Here is a 19,063-nt window from a genome sequence, read left to right as displayed (position 1 = left end):
CATGAGGAGCTTGTATAGTTCATCAACTTCACTAACAACTTTACCCCAACCTCAAGTTTCCACCTGGACCGTCTCAGACACCTCTCTCTCCTTCCTGGACCTCTCTGTCTCCATCTCTGGTGACCACCTCGAAAGTGATATTTATTTGAGGTCCACAAACTCCCACAGCTACCTGGACTATATCTCCTCTCACCCATCTTCCTGCAAGAATGCAATCTGCTACTCCCAATTCCTCTGCCTCTGTTGTGTCGGCTGCCAAGGTGGGGCATTCCACTCCCTAACATCCCAGATGTCCTCTTATTTCAAGGACCATAACTTCCCCCCTTCAGTGGTCGAAAATGCTCTTGACCGCACCTCTTGCATATCACTCTCCGCCACTTCCATTACCTGAAATCTGACCACACAACCAAGGATGTATTTCCCTCCCCACCCCTATCTGCCTTCCATAGGGACCGATCTCTTCACAACTCCCTTGCCCACTCTACATGACCCACTAGCTCCACCACCCCTCACACCTTTCCCCTCAACCGCAGGAAGTGCTACACCTGCCCCTACACCTCCCCCCTCACCCCCATACAAAAACCATCCACATCAGACAGAGGTTCACCTGTACATCTGTCAATGTGGTTTACTGCATTCATTACTCCTGATGTGGCCCCCTCTACATTGGTGAGACCAAACGGAGGCTCGGAGAGGATTTGTAGAGCATCTGTGCTCTGCTCGTGACAAACGACAACACCTTCCAGTTGAGAACCACTTCACCTCCCCCTCCCACTCCCTGGACAACATGACCGTCCTGGGCCGCCTCCAGTGTCACAATGACGCCAACCAGAAACTGGAAGAGCAGCACCTCATATTCCTCCTTGGGAGTCTAAATCCCAATCCTCTCAATGTGGACTTTACTAGTTTCAAAATCTCCCCAAACCCAGCCTCATCCCATGACCAATCCTTCCTCTCATCCCCGCCTCTTTGACCTGACTCAACCTGCCCATCTTCTCTCCCACCTACCCGCTCCTCTCACCTCACTGACCAATCCCCACCGCTGCTGAGCTGCACTCACCTATCTCCATCCCACCTACTTCCCCAGCCCCACCCTCCCCCTCCTCTATTTCTGAAGAAGGGTCCTGACCCAAAACATCAGCTTTCCTGCTCCTCCGATGCTGCCTGTTTTCCACCAGCTCCACACTGTGTTATCTCTGTCTCAAGCAGTTCTGACGATCTCTAGCCTTGCAGAATGCCGGGTTATATGGATAGGGTGGGGGTGGGTTTAGAAAGGATAATCCTTGTAGGGTCAGAGTGGACTCGATGGACTGAATGGCCTGTTTCCAGACTCTCAGATTCACAACATCTTGAACTGAGCAAACCAACCAGGAAAATAATAACAAAGTGTGGATCTGGATGAACACAGCTGGCCAAGCAGCATGTTAGGAGCACAAAAGCTGATGTTTTGGGCCTAGACCCTTCATCAGAAAAGGGGAATGGGGAGAGGATTCTGAAATAAATAGGGAGAGACCTCCAGATACAAAGCATCATCCTCTGACAATTCTGCCACCTACAATCCAACCCCACCACCCAAGACATTTTACCATCCCCACCTTTGTCTGCCTTCCAGAGAGACCACTCTCTCCGTGACTCCCTTGTCCACTCCACACTCCTCTCCAACCCCACCACACCTGGCACCTTCCCCTGCAACCGCAGCAAGTGCTACACCTGCCCCCACACCTCCTCCCTCACCCCTATCCCAGGCCCCAAGATGACTTTCCACATCAAGCTGATGTTCACCTGCACATCCGCCAATGTGGTATGCTGCATCTGCTGTACCCGGTGTGGCTTCCTCTACATTGGGGAAACCAAGCGGAGGCTTGGGGACTACTTTGCAGAACACCTCCGCTCAGCTTGCAATAAACAACTGCACCTCCCAGTCGCGAACCATTTTAACTCACATAATAATGCCATCCGAAGGTTGCAGGAACAGAAACTCATATCCCGCTTGGGAACCCTGTAGCCCAATGGTATCCATGAGTATTTCACCAGCTTCAAAATCTCCCCTCCCCCCACTGCATCCCAAAACCAGCTCAGCTCGTCCCCGCCTCCCTAACCTGTTCTTCCTCTCACCTATCCCCTCCTCCCACCTCAAGCCGCTCCTTCATTTCCTAACTACTAACCTCATCCAGCCCCCTTGACCTGTCCATCCTCCCCGGACCGATCTATCCCCTCCCTACCTCCCCACCCATACTCTCCTCTCCACCTATCTTCTCCTCTATCTATCTTTGGTCCACCTACCCCCGTTTCTGATGAAGGGCCTAAGCCCGAAATGTCAGCTTTCGTGCTCCTAAGATGCTGCTTGGCCTGCTGTGTTCATTCAGCTCCACACTTTGTTATCTCAGATTGTCCAGCATCTGTAGTTCCCATTATCTCTCTCTCTCAGGAAAGTAATGATTTTTTAAAAAAATACAATGAGTTGCTATGGTCTGGAGTGCAAAGTCTGAAAAGAAGTGGAAAATGTTGAAATAATAACCTTTGAAAACATTGAATGGGTAGCAGAAATATCAAGGAGCTGAATGACCTACTCCTGCTCCTAGGTTCAAAGGGGAGACAGTGATTTTGTGATCATGTCAGTGGACTAGCAATTCAGAACCACAGGCCAAAGCTCGAGAGATATGAAAAATCCCATTAGGGAGGAATTTGAATTCAACAAAAATGGTGGCCTGATGCTGACCATGTACATTACCATGTAACTACTGCTAATTGTTGTCAAAGCGCATCTGATTCACTCACACCTTTTAGAGGAGGAGATCTGTCACTCACACTTGACTTAGTCTCCATGAGACTCCAAACCCCCAGCATGTGATTTATTCTCGACTGTCCTCTGGCCAACGAACACCGGCCTAATCAGAGATACCCACATCCTGCAAATGTTATTTCGTTTAAAAAATAGATAAATTCTTGAATTGGATAACTTTACAAAGCCATAGCAAAAAATCATGAATGTGGGACTAGTCGGCTCAGACCAAATGGCTAAATGGCTCCTCCAGTTCCATATGAATCTCTGATTCTTTGAAAATCAGGAGTCAAAATTGCAACAAAAAATAAGCAAGCTTTTAATTCAGGTTAAAACATGGAAGCTCATTCCCCAACATGTATCCACCCAAAGGAAGTGAGGGAAGAGCTGGACTGGCAATTTGGCATAGTCTCAGACACATTGTCAAGCATGAGGAAGCATCACAGAGGAATGTTTGTATCAAAACAAGAGGTTGAAAGACTGCAATAATGTTTCTTTAATGTTGTAAAACATCACTCTGGTATGCAATTGTGTAAAGCACCTAAATTAATCACATACTGGTACCTTCAAACCTTTAATCAAAGTGCGTGCTACAAAAAGCAGCACTGGTTGCTGATATTGCTGGACTGTTAAACTTCCTATATTTTCAGAAGCTCAGATTGAATAGCAGTTGAATCCATTTGCAGGAGATGCCTGCAGGCTTTTTTCATCCCACACCTCACACTCTCCCACAACAAAAATCAAAAGCATTATCATTTCCTAAAGAGTCTCCTTTACATGTTACTGAGCAACCAGTGTCAAGGAAACAGGTCTCAGCTAGATCCCATGGCACTACTTCAAAGCCAAGCAGGGACATTCTCCACAGTTTCTGAGCTATCATTTTGCCGCTAGACCAGGATTATCTGATCACCACCTTCTTGATGTCTGAGCAAGCTTGTGAGCATTGTCATTGGTATTCTGCACATATATGGCTTGGTGGTCAAATTTTGTTTTAATGTTCCTGTGATGCTCCCTGGGACTATTTATTACATTACAGACACCAGATAAATACAGCTTGTTGTTGATTGTAACAGTAACTCCACTTCAAAGCCATTTCAGAGGCTGGAAGACCCTTTGGGACATCCTGGTTGTAACAGCTGCTTTGGAATATGAGTTTTGTTTAGCAATACTGACCAAATTTACTGATTGGTTGTCTCATTTGAATGATTCACAAATGTGTGTTGTTTAAAATGGAGAAGACCCCATTGTAGTGCAAGACAATGAACTCCCAGAAATTGTGCTGAAAGATATCCTGTTTGCTCAGTAGAAAAAGGATCTTGACCTCACTGCACAGGAGGAAGCCATTCTGCTGTTTGGTCTCTTTCATAGTTTTTGCCACTCCACTGCCCTTTCTCCACGTCTTCACCACATGTTCACACTAATCTATTTTACAACTTTTTAAAAGTGTTTATTCAATCTTAGCCCAGCACACTCTCAGGTGGTGTGTTTCAATTCCGAACCAAGCATTACACGACTTTTCTCATGTTTCCACCAGTTGGCTGTGGCTCAGTTGGTAACACTCTTGTCTCAGAATTCCAAGTCTCAGTCCATGTCTGGAGTTTGAGCACAAACATCTACGAGGGATTCCAGCACACTAATCTCGATTTCACATTAAATGGAGGCTCGATCTGCCTGCTCAGAATCCACGGTGAACATCCATGGCACTATGTTATAAATGAGCAAAAGAGTTTATTTATTCCTCAATTCAAACAAGATCAAATTATTTGATCATGATCACTTTGCTGCATTTCAAAGTTTACTGTGCACTAATTACCTAGGATGTTTCTGCTATCACAGCAGCGACTCCACGCAGGAAGTACTTAATTGCTGAGTATATTCCTCCCACAAGGTATACCCATGAACTGTTAATTGTTCTTTTGCTTTCACCTTTGAAGCAGCACCACATCTTTTCGAACGGTATCTTGCTTGAGTGTTTGATTAATGTAACATTTTGATTTTTTGACTGAGTGCATAATTTTTAAAAAAGTCTTCTTTATTTAAATCCAAAACGTCTCCTGCTGTAATTTAAACTGTCAAAACATTCAAGGGACTAGGAAACATATAACTCAACCTGTTCAAAAATAAATACACTCTTGGTGGACAGAAGGAGAATGGGATTTGTGTGTTTCCATATTTCTCTGTCTTTGTCTGCAACACCTTTTGTTGGTCCGATTATAATAATGCTTTGTGTCAAAACATTTTTCTAACCTCTCTAACTTTCTGATGACAATCCAGTATCTTTGTCACCATGATCAACTTGCTTGCAGCACAGCAGCTCTTACAATTTACAATGTCAAAATATTTTATGGTACTCGAACCCTTTGTTGCATCCTCCTAATCATTCTATTAGAGCAAAAATGGTCCAATATTTCTTGCTCTCATTCTATTGACTTACAGTGTCGCAGCAGTGACTCAATGACATATCTTTGACCACAAATTGAGCTCATATTAACCTCCTGGTTTGAAAAATTCCCCCCCCCCAAACAAGTTTCACAGTCTTTTGCATATCACGAAACACAAATCTATTATGAACCAATGTAGCAGAAGAATTGGTCCATAATTTCAGTTTCTTTTTGTGATTTTATTTTTAAGTTGCTCATGGATATTTGTGAAAATTTATGATTTGTTTGTGAAATTGTCACCGTCGGTGCTTCATCCAATATTACTCCAATGAAGACGGAAAAGTACTGTGGATTCTGTAAATCGGGAACAAAAGCAGATGTTGCTGGAAAAACTCATCAGGTGTGAGGGTTGCAATGACACATAATTTACTCTAGTGGAGCACTTCCATGTCAATCATAAAGAGTGGTTCAGAAGCACCGCCACTGACTGAGCAGTTTGAGACCTGCAGGACGTAACTGCCAGATTGGGTCTGCAGCAGCTAAGGGTGGAAAAACAAGAGAGAGAAATATCTTTCACCTAGTCCTCTTCAATCTACCTGCCGCAAATGCATTGACCCCTGACAGGAGCCATAGGACTGACCACCGCATAGTAGTTGTGAAGATGAAGTCCCACCTTCGCTTTAAGGGTATCTGCCAACTTGCTGTGTGGCATTATTGGCATGCGAAATGGACAGACTTCAAACAGATTGAGTAACTCATATCTGCGTATCCATGTTATACTGTGGCTTCCAGCAGCAGCAGAAATCATAATCAGTTACCACATGATCTGACAAAAACCCTGCTCTCCTATTAGTATAAAGTTAGGGGATCAATCCCAAGCCAATGAAAAGCTCAAGGGGGCATACCAGAAGTAGCACCAGGCATACCCAAAAATGAGATGCCAGCCTGGTGAAGCTACAACGCTGGACTATTTGCATAACAAACAGCATGGAATAGACATGGAACAGAAGAGATTCCACAAACAATCAACCAGATCGAAGTTCTGCAGTCCTTCCATATCCAGTCATAAATGGTGCTGGACAATTAAATGACTAACAAGAGATGGATGTTCCACAAATATCACCCTCCCAACAACAGGGAACCCAGCAGATCAGTGCAAAATCAAGGCTGAAGTATTTGCACATTTCTTTAGCTGGAGGTACCAAGTGGATGATCCATCACCAAATCCCCTATTATCAACACCCTGGAGGTTACTATTGACTAGAAATTGAACAGAACTATCCATACAAGTACAGTGGCTGCGAGAACAGCCTAGGAATCCTGTGCCAAGTATCTCAATTTCTGTCTCCCAAAAATCTGACCCCATCTACAGAGTGCATGTCCACTAAATGATGGAGCACTCCCCACCTGTCTGGATGGGTGTAGCTCCAGTAAAATTCAAAGCCTCATTAACATCCAGAATAAACTAGCCTGTTTGGCTAGCAGCAAATCAGTCTTCAACATTAACTCTCTTCGCCACAGATGCACAGTAGTAGCAGGGTGTCTCACCTACATGATGAAATGTAATAACCCATTACTGCTGTTTCATCAGCAGCATACAAATGTACCTAGAACAATAAGGCCATTAGGTGCACGGGAGGACTATGAATTGCAAGCTCCCTACAAGCCACACTACATTCTGACTTGGAACTATATTGTTATTTCTTTACAACATTGTGAATGTGCCCATACCCCACAGACTGCAAAGTTTCTAGAGGACAGTACACCACCATCTTCTCGAGGGCAATTAGGGATGGGTGATAAATGTTCACCCAGCCACTAAACCCCACATCCCGTGCACAAATAACAATGAAAAGTTCAGTTGTAAGCACTTCACTGCACAACGGGAATCGTATTAGAAGAAATGAATGAATTCTTTTCAGAGGTTACTGGCAGTATGGATGAAGGTAGTGCAATAGGTGCTGAATATGTGAACAGTCAAAGAGCACTAGATAACGTCTCACATGACAATTATCGTTGGGAAACTGAAGCACATGATATTAAAGATCATGATTATAAGTTGGTGTGAAATTGGCTCAAGGGTAAGGCAGGGCACAGCTCTGAATGGATGTTTGAATAACTGGAGAGAAGAATGCAGTGAAGTGCCCAGGTCCTGCTAGAATCTGAAAAAGTGCTTCTCTAGTCATAGATGACTGACCAGATCTTGGATCTCAGGTGCACATTTATAGATATTACTAAACTCAGCAATGAGTAAATGCTGAACATGATATCTGCGCAATCAGAAGGCCACACAGAGAGGTTGGTGAAACAGGCAGGCACTTTTGGCATCTGCAATTGAATATGCTGAAGGAAATAAGCAGATACCAACATGTTGTATGAAACATGGAGGACAACCTCCCAACCAAGCAGATTTGTAGCTTATCACCCCAGAAAAAGACTAGCATATTACCAAAATTCATCTAAAAATTAGCAATGAAATCTAGTTTCTTACAGCAGAAATGAGTGTCTCAACACTCCATCCAGCACTGGTTAAGTGCTATAAACCTGAGAAGGAATCTTATTATGGCAAGGTGTCGAGCTGGATGAACACAGCAGGCCAAGCAGCAGCAGAGGAGCAAGAAAGCTGACATTTAGGGCTGAGACCCTTCTTCAGAATAAATTTTTTCTGAAGAAGGGTCCAGGCCTGAAATGTCAGCTTTCCTACTCCTCTGATGCTGCTTGGCCTGCTGTGTTCATCCAGCTCTACACCTTGTTATCTCAGATTCTCCAGCATCTGCAGTTCCTACTATCAAGGAATCTTGTCACACCAGTTTCTTCCGTGATATGTTGTATGGTTGCAGCTTTCTCCCACAGGTCACGTTAAGCAAATTTTCCACAGTACACCCCTCACAATCTGTGGCCGATTCTTTATTTCCAGTTCTTCTAAAAACTCCTGGCCTCGGATTTCCTCTAGGTGTGCAATTTAGAAGCCAGATCTGAAAGTCACCCCATCCTGATGCTGCTAAATTACATGTAAATATCTTGTGAATCTCAGCAGAATGTTGCTGAAATTGGAATGGGATGAAAATGAGATTAAATAATCTACAACCAAGGCAAGAACTGAATTAAAATTCCATTTCTTTAATCATCACTCATAAACCTCAGGCACAGCTTCATTCAAATTTTGTAATGGAGGAAACTTTTAAATTTTTAATGTGATTTATATGCACATCAAAAAAAAAGTACTGAAAGAAATAGAAAGCACAGTGCAGGTCTCAGTGCAATTAAATTTTTAAAGTAAACTGTCATGTATTTCAACATAATACCAGCAAAATGGTTGTGTTCACAGAATCACAAGGCAGAATTTTATATTTTCAGTTCACTAGCTTTGTGAATTGAGATGCATGGTTTCCAATTCATTGTGACTCACAGCAAATTTTCTAACGCAATCTTCCACTTGTCATCTCATGAGTTATGCAACTAGGAATCAGGGTACCATTCTCACTGAATCACAAGGACACTACCACTATGCCACAGCAGTCTGTAATACCCAGAAATATTCGCTTTCCAGTAGATGCTGATGGTCAACAGGAGCAGCCAACCTTCACTGACTTGTCATCTTTCTCACATAGGCAAACTGCATCAGCCTCATGTCAAAAAACCTTTGATCAACTAACTCTTTACATGTGGAAACAGACAGACTCAGACACTCAGTGCCCAGTGTGGCAGAGCATTTTTTAGGAGTTTTGGAGTCTTCACCTCATTAATTGTATCAAAACCTGGTTCATACAAGGCCAATTCTTAATTTTGTCCCACATGAACAGATGTTTTTTGAAGGACCTTATTACTTGCTTCAGGGTGAAGACCTTACAGGCAAAGACTAATTAAAAATCTCTTGACAGAAGAGATTTCAAGGCTGCTGTCTTGAATAAAATTATCTGAGTGCTTTTTCTACTGTACAATAGACAGATGTTTAGAGCTAGGCAGTTTATAAAACACTCACCACATCAACCTTGAGCACCTTCTTGTGTTCTGTATTCCTTCAGGAACTTACAAGAATTCTATTATTTCTTAAATTGAAAACTGGCTACCAATTCATCACCTACCTAGCAATCCACCTACACAAGCCAAACGAGAAGTTTGTTTTTTGGATGACAGTACCCTCCCCCTTTTCCATTACCCCTATTTGGAGAGAGAGGAACAAATAAATTTCTCACAATCCAAACTATTTCAGCTTGTGTCTTTGAAAAAAAAACAATTTTAAGCTACAAAAGAAGCATATTTATCCATTCATAACTGCTTACATTCTATCAATGAACATCAAACCTTGGGGGAAATGTGTTTCACTGCTGTTTCATCCTGAGTCAGTTTTTCAAGAGCCTACACTGTTACATCATTACCAGACTTAACATGTATTGCAGGATGAGGTGATTTTTATTTTGATTTTCACTTGTAACACCAGAAAATGCCACTAAGAAAAGAAAGCATTTTAATGTGTCAGTGAATGCTCACAAACAGTCAGTGTTTAGATGGAGTAAGTGTGTGCATGAGATTCTCAGGTTCAAAGTGACTCAGTTTTGTCCTGAATAAAAGCTCTTCAAATGTTATCCCACACCCAAATATATTATCTTGCCATTACAGTATGCCACTGGTTCTAGAGGTATATTCATCTCTTTGCGTTTTGTGTGAAACTGAAGGTGAGCAGCTTTAAACAGGTGGTAAATTTGATGCCTGAATCAGCATCATATTCTGCACTCATTGAAAAAGGAGTCACATGCAGGCAATTTTGTCACGTGATTATGTTGTGTTTCTAAGCACAGAAATGCCACTCTCTTGCTGGACCACTAAGTGGCACAGGTTCATGACAAAGTGATAATTTGCAGCTACCTAGTAATTTATGTGCAATTGTTTATCGAGCGTGTTGCTATTTGGAATTATTATTGCTGCTGGTCATGTGGTATCATCCTGGTCCTTGATTTAGTAGTGTACACAGCTCTTAAAGCAATAACACTACAAATTTCATTTTGGCTTAGTTTTCAACTGAACCTGTTTCTTTAGACTTGTTCAGGGCATGCCAGGAAGCCTTTGAATTTATGACACTGACAACAGATGCATGTATTACATCCTAACCTGCTGTAGAGCTTACTTTCAGAAAATTTGCAGTGATTACAAGGGCCACCTAAAAACTGCAACAGATTCAATTTACTGGCATGGTTCATGTTCTGATGAATGTAAACAGAAACGGCATTGATACAGAAACTGCAAAGAACCAGATTGTACATGTTTTATATTCTCAACATGAGCAATGATATATCTTCAACAAGAAATTATGATGCTTTTGTTAAATCAACTACAATATAGATCAAGACAGTGCTGAAGATGGTCTCCTGGGATACAAAATGTCTCCAATGCAACACTGGACTCAAGATTAACCAAACGTAATGTTAGTGGTGTTGGCAATGTTTGTCCCTGCAAATATCTGGTGTTTGGAAATGAAGCATCTGACATTTATAAAAAAATTATTAGCAAAATAAGCTTTGATGTTGATTATTAAGAATGATTTTCTCTGACAAATGACTTCTGTTTTGGTACAAACATTCCTATGCGTGGTGTCATTAAATCAACACTTCTCCAATCTGCCAAACTGGTTCTGCTTCCATTATGACTTCATTCCACTCACTCTGCCAATGCTGTATCTGACAGCTGTGCTGGTTAATAGACCCCTGGAGTACTGAAGGTGACTTGCATTAAATCTTAATTTCCTTAATCAAATAAATAAGCTGTGTTGTTATCTTGAGGATACAACTCGTCATCCTCCATAGCTAACAGCCTGTATTTATCTGATTTCCTTTCAGTGCCCAAAAGCACAAATTGAGAAATTTTTAAAAACAATTAAAGCACATCTCCAAGGGAAATGTGGAGTCATAACTGCAAGCACAGATTGCAACAGTATTGATGACAGTATCCTGCATACACTAACAACATTTGTTTAACAGAAGCTTGGATGGTGACAGAGGGTGCCAAGTTTCATCTCAGAGTGAAAGCTCAAGCACCATAACACGCTTCCATTGCAGTCAATGTAATTAAATGATCAGATCCTGGGTGTAATGGGCAGCTGATCTGAATCTGCATGCATTACACAGCAGCTTGAGATGATTTCGGTGGAAAGTTTTCAGTCCAGAATACTGATGCATCATACCTTCCAGTAAAATGGTCCTGCAGAGACTACTAAATCTCATTCACCAGAAATATGCAATGAAATAAGCACTCCCTGATATGGATGTGAGTTTGCTCGCTGAGCTGGAAGGTTAGTTTTCAGACGTTTCGTCACCGTTCTAGGTAACATCATCAGTGAGTCTCCGATGAAGCGCTGGTGTTATGTCCCGCTTTCTATATATCTGTTTAGGTTTCCTTGGGTTGGTGACGAAAATGGTGAAGGTTGACGCAGGAAATGACATCACCAACCCAAGGAAACCTAAACAGATAAATAGAAAGCGGGACATAATACCAGCGCTTCGTCGGAGGCTCACTGATGATGTTACCTAGAACGGTGACGAAACGTCTGAAAACTAACCTTCCAGCTCAGCGAGCAAACTCACATCCAGAACCTCAACCTGAGCTACAAATCTTCTCAAAACTTGCTACTACCTGATACGTTGCCAATTAGATATTTAATTGTTAAACAGTAAATAATTGAAAACATACAAATAGGCAAACAGCAGAAATATAGTCAATCAAATATGTCAATTTTTGTTCATGTATTTTCCCTTGTAATTCTCTTTATTCAAGTCAATGCTAGCAGTAATTATTGTAAAAGGAGGGTCTTTTGTTTACATAGCATCTTTCATGACCTCAAAACATTCCAAAGCACTTTAGAGCCAATTAACTACTTCTGAGCTGTAGACTTGAGTTTCTTTTTAACTATTCATTTTGTGGGATGTGCCGCTGGCTGGCCAGCATTTCTTGTCCATCCGTAGTTGTCCTTGAGAAGGAGGTGATGAGCTGCCTTCTTGAACTGCTACAGTCCCCAACGCTCTAGGTTGACCAACAATGCCATTAGAGAGGGAATTCTATTATTTTGACCCAGCAACAGTGAAGGAAAGGCAATATATTTCCAAGTCAGGATGGCTAGTGACTTGCTGGTGAAATTGAAGGTGGTGGTGTTCCCATATATCTATTGTCCTTGTCCTTCTAGATGGAAGTGGTTGTGGTTTTGAAAGGTGCTGGGTGAGGAACTTTCGTGAATAACGTGGAAACACTGCAACCAATTTTCTTTAGCATGATTTCACAGGCAGCAACAAAACAAAACAGCTTTAGGGAGATGAGTTGAGGTCACCTGTGAGGGGAGCTGTTCTCCATTGAGCCATGGTTTAAAATATCACTGAAAAGTCAACACCTCCTCAGGAAACAGACATATGTGCCTAAATTATTGCTCAAATTGCTACAGTGGGATTTGAACCCACACCTTCTTTGTGTCCCACAATATCCTGCAAAAGAGAAAGAGGATGTTATTGATTATGTAGCCAATGTTTGGGGATACTTCTACCATTGCTGAATAGCTGGAGGTACATAGAGGCAATGAGAGCAGGTTGTGATGTTGGCACCATTGGAATATATCTGAGGGTGAGCCAAAGAGAGGGAGTTCACAGATGTGATTCAAACCAGAAAAATGCCTGAGATCAGGATGGTAAGTTCAGGGATAATGGGAACTGCAGATGCTGGAGAATCCAAGATAACAAAGTGTGAAGCTGGATGAACGCAGCAGGCCAAGCAGCACCTCAGGAGCACAAAAGCTGACCTTTCAGGGGCTCCTGTAAATATGGGAATGTCCCTGATACTGGGGCTGGGACTGGAACTAAGCATGACCATACTATGGTAAATATCAGATATCCAGCCAACACTCAAAAATGCTGAAATAAACCAGAATTTCCCCAGACTGATCGGCTCAGATCCAACGTAAGCACTAAAATTAAATGGACAAATGCAGGGTAAGAAAAGCACCATGATTGGTAAATTAATTAGATCTTCTTTTGCAACTTTTCAATTTTTAAAGTGAGTAATGTCTCAATGCCTGTTAATAAAATAAACTCTGAAGGAAATTAATTATTGATGCAGTAAAAGGCTTGTGCCTGTTTTAATTTGACGAAGTCGAAATGGATCATCCTGCAGGGAGATGACAGTGCCTAAGTGCCCTGTTTAATGGGAATCCCTCAGCAAAAAAAAAGACATCTGGACATTTTCTTTTGCCGTGTGCGAGTTGCCTGCTACCTCCCTACATTACAAATAAATCGACCTGGGAAGTCCAGAGATCAGGACTGCTGTTGTATAGATCCGGTTGCCAGCTCTCTGCGGATATACACGAAGTATATCATCATATGACTTCGCTCCCCTGATGACCCTGCTCCAAACAGCCTATTCCTTCCGATATTCTCAAGATTAATAAATGAAGGTGTTCAAAGAAGATGGAAAAAAGACATATTTTTGAATGTCTTGTGATGTTTTCCCATGTTTCTTAACTAGAATCAAAGCCATTTATCTTCAATTTAATCCTGTAGGTTGTGACCCTAAAGTAAATACAAGGCCACATCTAAACCGCGAGTCGATAGAACACTGTTTGTTCTATTGCAGCAACAGTGTGTAACATCGTTGTCAATTCTGCTGCATTTATTCCTTACATCTCCGATCACAGGACTGAAAAGGAAAACGCTTTTGGGGCGTAGGGAAGGGAATGGACAAATCAGTCACACACCGATAATTCGGGAAACTTCAAGCCGTTTTTCTTTCACGATCCCCCCACTGTTTATCTTTCGTTTGTTATATTTCCCTGACTTTGTCCTTCCGCCACCCGCCTGGCAGTTCCCTGAGCCTGGATTAACGGCGAATTGATTTCTTGAAGGAATTAACAGGCAGAGGCGACCTCACGCCAGACATATTCTTTGATGTCAGACTCAAGCAGGTTCATTGCATTAGGCCAGAAAGAGAAAAACAATGTTCTCGGTGGCGTGGTGCTCGCTGCACAATTTTGGATTGATGATAATCAAGGAATGAGCAGAAATTAAACGCATCGTGAAATAAGGCAGATGAAATAAAGTTTGCGGGGTTGGGGAGGCTGGGAGTTGTGAAAATGCGTGGGAAAGCAATAATGCAAAAGCGAAATAAAGAAAACAGATAAACAGGGAAATGGCGGGGGGGGGGGGGGGCGGGAGAGCGAAGGGGCTAAATCAAGACAAAACTAACCGCATGTACCTGTCAAATAATAAACTTGAACAATGAACCCGTCACCTTGTTTATTCAAAGTGGAATCAGGTATGATTTTGACAGACAAGGATGGCGAAATTGAAGGGGTTGGGTGGGGGTACATGGGGGGTACAGCTAAGGCTATTTTGATTTTATCAATTGGTAGAGTACGCTCGAAGGGCCAAATGGCCTAGTCTTGTTCCTAAAGGCCAAGTGCCAATGATTTCCATCTACATAGCACACTTAATGCAATAAAAGCTACCAAATTGTTTCAAAGATATCTTGTCAAACAAATTTGAACACAAAGTCACAGAAAGAGAGAATAGGATGAAAGACCAAAGCTTTCGACCAAACCGTAGGTTTAAAGGAGCCTCTTAAAGCAGGAGGCAGTAATTTGCAAATAAAGATAGACTTTTCAACTGTTGGCCAGTGCCACAGGGATGATGGGTGAATTGGAAGTTAGGATACGAACAAGGTCGATGGAGAGAGAAGTAAGACAAAGAAACGGATTCAGGTCCCAGGTGTATTGAAGTAGGAACTGGGCTATAGATACAGAGCTGGAATTTGGCAGAACACAGCAGGCCAAGCAGCATCTTAGGAGCACAAAAGCTGAGGTTTCAGGCCTAGACACTTCATCAAAGTGTCTAGGCCCGAAACGTCAGCTTTTGTGCTCCTAAGATGCTGCTTGGCCTGCTGTGTTCATCCAGCTACACACTTTATTATCTTGGATTCTCCAGCATCTGCAGTTCCCAGTATCTCTGGGATTTGGCAGCCTTGGTAATCGAGTTAATTGATGTTTGGTAGCTTATCCCAGGACCAAAGGTTGCAAACAGTTTAGTTCAGCCTCACATTGTACACGAGGAAAGTGATGGAGTCAATGGTGAGAGAGCAGAGTTTGCAACAGGCACTGGAGAAAATGTTGGGTGTCAGGTAAGCTTGTGGCAAAGCAGAGTCTGAGGAAGATTGCAGGTCCAATCAACAAACATACATATTGACCATGGTATTGTGTGTTTGGATCTGGGTCCCATGGTATAGCAGAGAGCAAACCATTGTCATTGTCATAGACTATACAGCATAGAAACAGACTCTTTGTTCCAACATGTCCACACCAATCCGACGCCCCAATCTGACCTAGTCCCATTTGCCAACATTTGGCCCACATCTCAGTAAACCCTTCCTATTCATATACCAATCCAGATGCCCTCTAAATGTTATAATTGTACCAGCCTCCATCACTTCCTCTGTCAATTCATTCCATATATGGACCACCTTTAGGTCCCATTTAAATCTTTTCCATCTGGCCTTAAACCTGCCCTCTAGTTCTGAACTCCCCACCTGAGGAAAAAGACCTTGGCTATTCAACCTATTCATGTCCTCTATATGGTGATCCCTTAAGCCCCAACACTGTAGGGAAAAAAAAAGTCCCAGTCTATTCAGCATCTCCCTATAATTCAAACCGTCCAGCCTCGGCAACCTCCTTAGAAATCTTTTATGTACCATCTCAAGTTTAATATTATACACAGTATTCTAAAAGTGGTCTCACGAATGTCCTCTACAGCCACACCATGATTTTCCAGCTCCTATACTCAATGCACTTACCATTAAAAGCAAATGTGCCAAATACCTTTTTCATTACCCTTTCTACATGTGAGTCCACTTTCAAGGAACTATGCACCTGCACCCCACATCTATTTTTTCAGCAACATTCCCCAGGAGCCTACCATTAACTGTATATGTTCTGCCCTGGTTTGCCGTATCAAAATACAACACTTCACATTTATCTAAAATGAACTCTATCTGCCACTCCTCGGTCCATTGGCCCATCTGATCAAAGTCCTGTTGTCCTCTGAAATGGCCTTCATCACTGTCCAATACACCACCAATTTTGATTTCATCTGCAAACTCACTAACCATACCTCCTATAATTTCATCCAAATCATTTATATTAATGACAAAAAACAATGGAGCCAGTATTGATCCTTGCAGCACATTGCCGGTCACAGTCTTCTCACGATAACTATAAATTACTTTTGGTAAGGAAAAAAGTCAAATAGCACAGGCCAAAATCACAATAATGTGTTTTTGTTTAAATAGTTCATGCTAATTCAAATTTAGACTAATTAAAGTGAAAATCCTTTAAATTATAAGCTTTTACTCAAAGACACAGCCATGTCTCAAATGGGTTTGTTTCATAACTTAAAATATATGACAAGCCTTATATATATATGATTTTTTTAAAGGTTGTTTTGAGCTTTAATTTGTTTAAGGTATCAACAGTTGTTATGGAGTTACACATGGTTCTCTGAATTAAAGGTATTGTTGGGCGTTGAAATTTTGGAGACTACTTAGACAGAACTCATGTGCGACATTTGGGACATTATTTAATTACTTAGGGATGAAGCTAGGTACATCTAAGTGGGCACATAAATGACTACATTTTACATCAGTAAGATGTAAAAGATTGATGCAGACAAGCATGCTGCAAAAAAAATGAAATAGGAGGTGGTAGGAAGTCAGAATGACTAACACTTCTATAAGAAATCAATCAGAAATTTGGCATACATTACTGAACCATCTGAAACACATGTACAGATCGTGGCAAGCAAATTAGAGTTCAGAATGTCTCTCATCATACACATGGGTTGTGGCTAGCGAGGATTAGTCAGTAGTGCTAATTTGGTTCACAAGGAGAACTTCAATTAACAGAAGACAACAAGAGACATGTGTCCAGTCAAACAGTGTCGCCAGCTGGGGTTCTGAAAAAGATGACTGAAAAACCACAAATTTTATGAGACACAATTTCTTTTGGACTTTCAATCCTGAAATTAACAAAATATGTGAAATTTCTGAAAACTTTGGAGTCAGTGGTACTGCCTTTGGCATCAGACCATATCTATTCTTGAGTGTGAACACAAAAGATTCCTTGATGCTATTTCAAGGAAGTGGAAGGGTGTTCATCCCCATATTTATTCCTCAATTTTCACCTAATAACAGATTACATTGTCATTATCACATTGCTGAATGTGGGAGCATGCCAAGCAAAAAATGGCTGCCAGGTTTCCTACACTATAACATCAATGACACTTCAATAAATATAGTTAGTTGGCTACATGGTGGGTTGTAACATCCTGAGGTCATGTAAGGGTCTAACAACCTAGAGGTTCTTTTTAAACTGATTGACAATTTGACAATTACCAAGAAACATGGCCAGTGTATATTTGTAGCATACCTGGGGATGACCCAAATGATGGATGAGTAATTGGTTGTTCATCTTGCCTGGATAGCCAGTCATCACAAGAAGGTTTATTTTCATTGGGTTTTGACCATTGGAATCATCGCACTCCATTCAAGTGTGATGGCCTCTTCTCTTCAGGGTAACTCAGAACCACAATATTGTTGGGGTTGGCTGAGTTCAGGTTCTGATCAATGGAGGGAAGTTTGGAGGAAATTTATATGGTACATAAACATGTCTTAAAGCCATTGTGATTTTGGTCTAAACTTGACAATAAGAACTGAACTACAAAGGTGAGGTGAGAGTTAATGTCCTTGACATCAGGCTGCATTTGACCAAGCATGGCATCAAGGAGCCTGAGCAAAATTGAAGCCAATAGGGGAGTCCACTCTGTGGTTTGGAGTCATGCATTATGCAATGGGTGATGAGTGCGGCTGTTGCACATCAGTCTTCCCGGCTCAGGGATGCCTCTACTGGTGTCCTTCAGGGTAATAACCTCGGCCCAAGCATCTTTGGTTGCTTCATCAATGACTTCCTCTCCTTCATACAGTCAGAAGTGGGGATGTCCGCTCATGATTGCACAATGCTCAGCACCATTTGTAACTCCTCAGATACTGAAGCAGCTATATGTAGCAAGACCTAGACTGATAAGTGACAAATAATATTGCATAAGTCAAGTGCCAGATAATGTCAATCTCCAACAAAAGAGAATATAACCAATGCCCCTTGCTGTTCAATGGCATTACCTTTACTAAATCCCCACTATCAACATTCTGGTGTTACCATTGGCTAGTAACTGAATTTGACAAGAAGTATATCTATTGTAGCTACAATGTGCAGTTCAGACGTTAGGAATCCTGCAATGAATAATTCAGCTCCTGTCTCCTTAATACCCACTTCCATCATTTATCAAACACAAATAAGAAGTGTGTGGAAACACTCTCCACTTGGCTAGATGGGTGCAACTCCAACAACACTCAAGATGCTTGAATTCATCCAGGATAAAGCAGCCCTCTTGATCAGGACTCAACCTGTCACGTTCAACATTCATTTCCTCCACCACTGATGTTCAGTACAGCAATGTAAACCATCTTTAATATAGACTACTGTGCACCAAGGATTCTCCAACAGCACCTTCCAAACTCATAACCTTAACCACTGAGAAGGACAAAGTGCAGCAGAAATGTGGGAATACCATCACATGCAACATCCCTTCCAAGCCACTCACCATTCTCACTTGGAAATATATTGGCATTCTTTTAGTGTTGCTGGATCAAAGTCCTAGAATTGCCTCCCTCAGAGCCCTGTAGATCTACCTACAGTGCATTGCCTGCTTTGGTTCATGTAGGCACCACCACGTTCTCCAGGGCAATCAGGGACGGGCAGTAGGTGCTGACCTAGTTAACAATTCCACATTCCTATGAGTGAAAAGTTCTGAAAATTGGATCATAA

The sequence above is a fragment of the Stegostoma tigrinum genome, chromosome 40 (genome assembly GCF_030684315.1).
Source record: "Stegostoma tigrinum isolate sSteTig4 chromosome 40, sSteTig4.hap1, whole genome shotgun sequence".
In the NCBI taxonomy this organism is placed as follows: domain Eukaryota; kingdom Metazoa; phylum Chordata; class Chondrichthyes; order Orectolobiformes; family Stegostomatidae; genus Stegostoma; species Stegostoma tigrinum.
The sequence above is the reverse complement of the archived record's forward strand: the minus strand, read 5'-3'. Positions refer to the sequence as shown.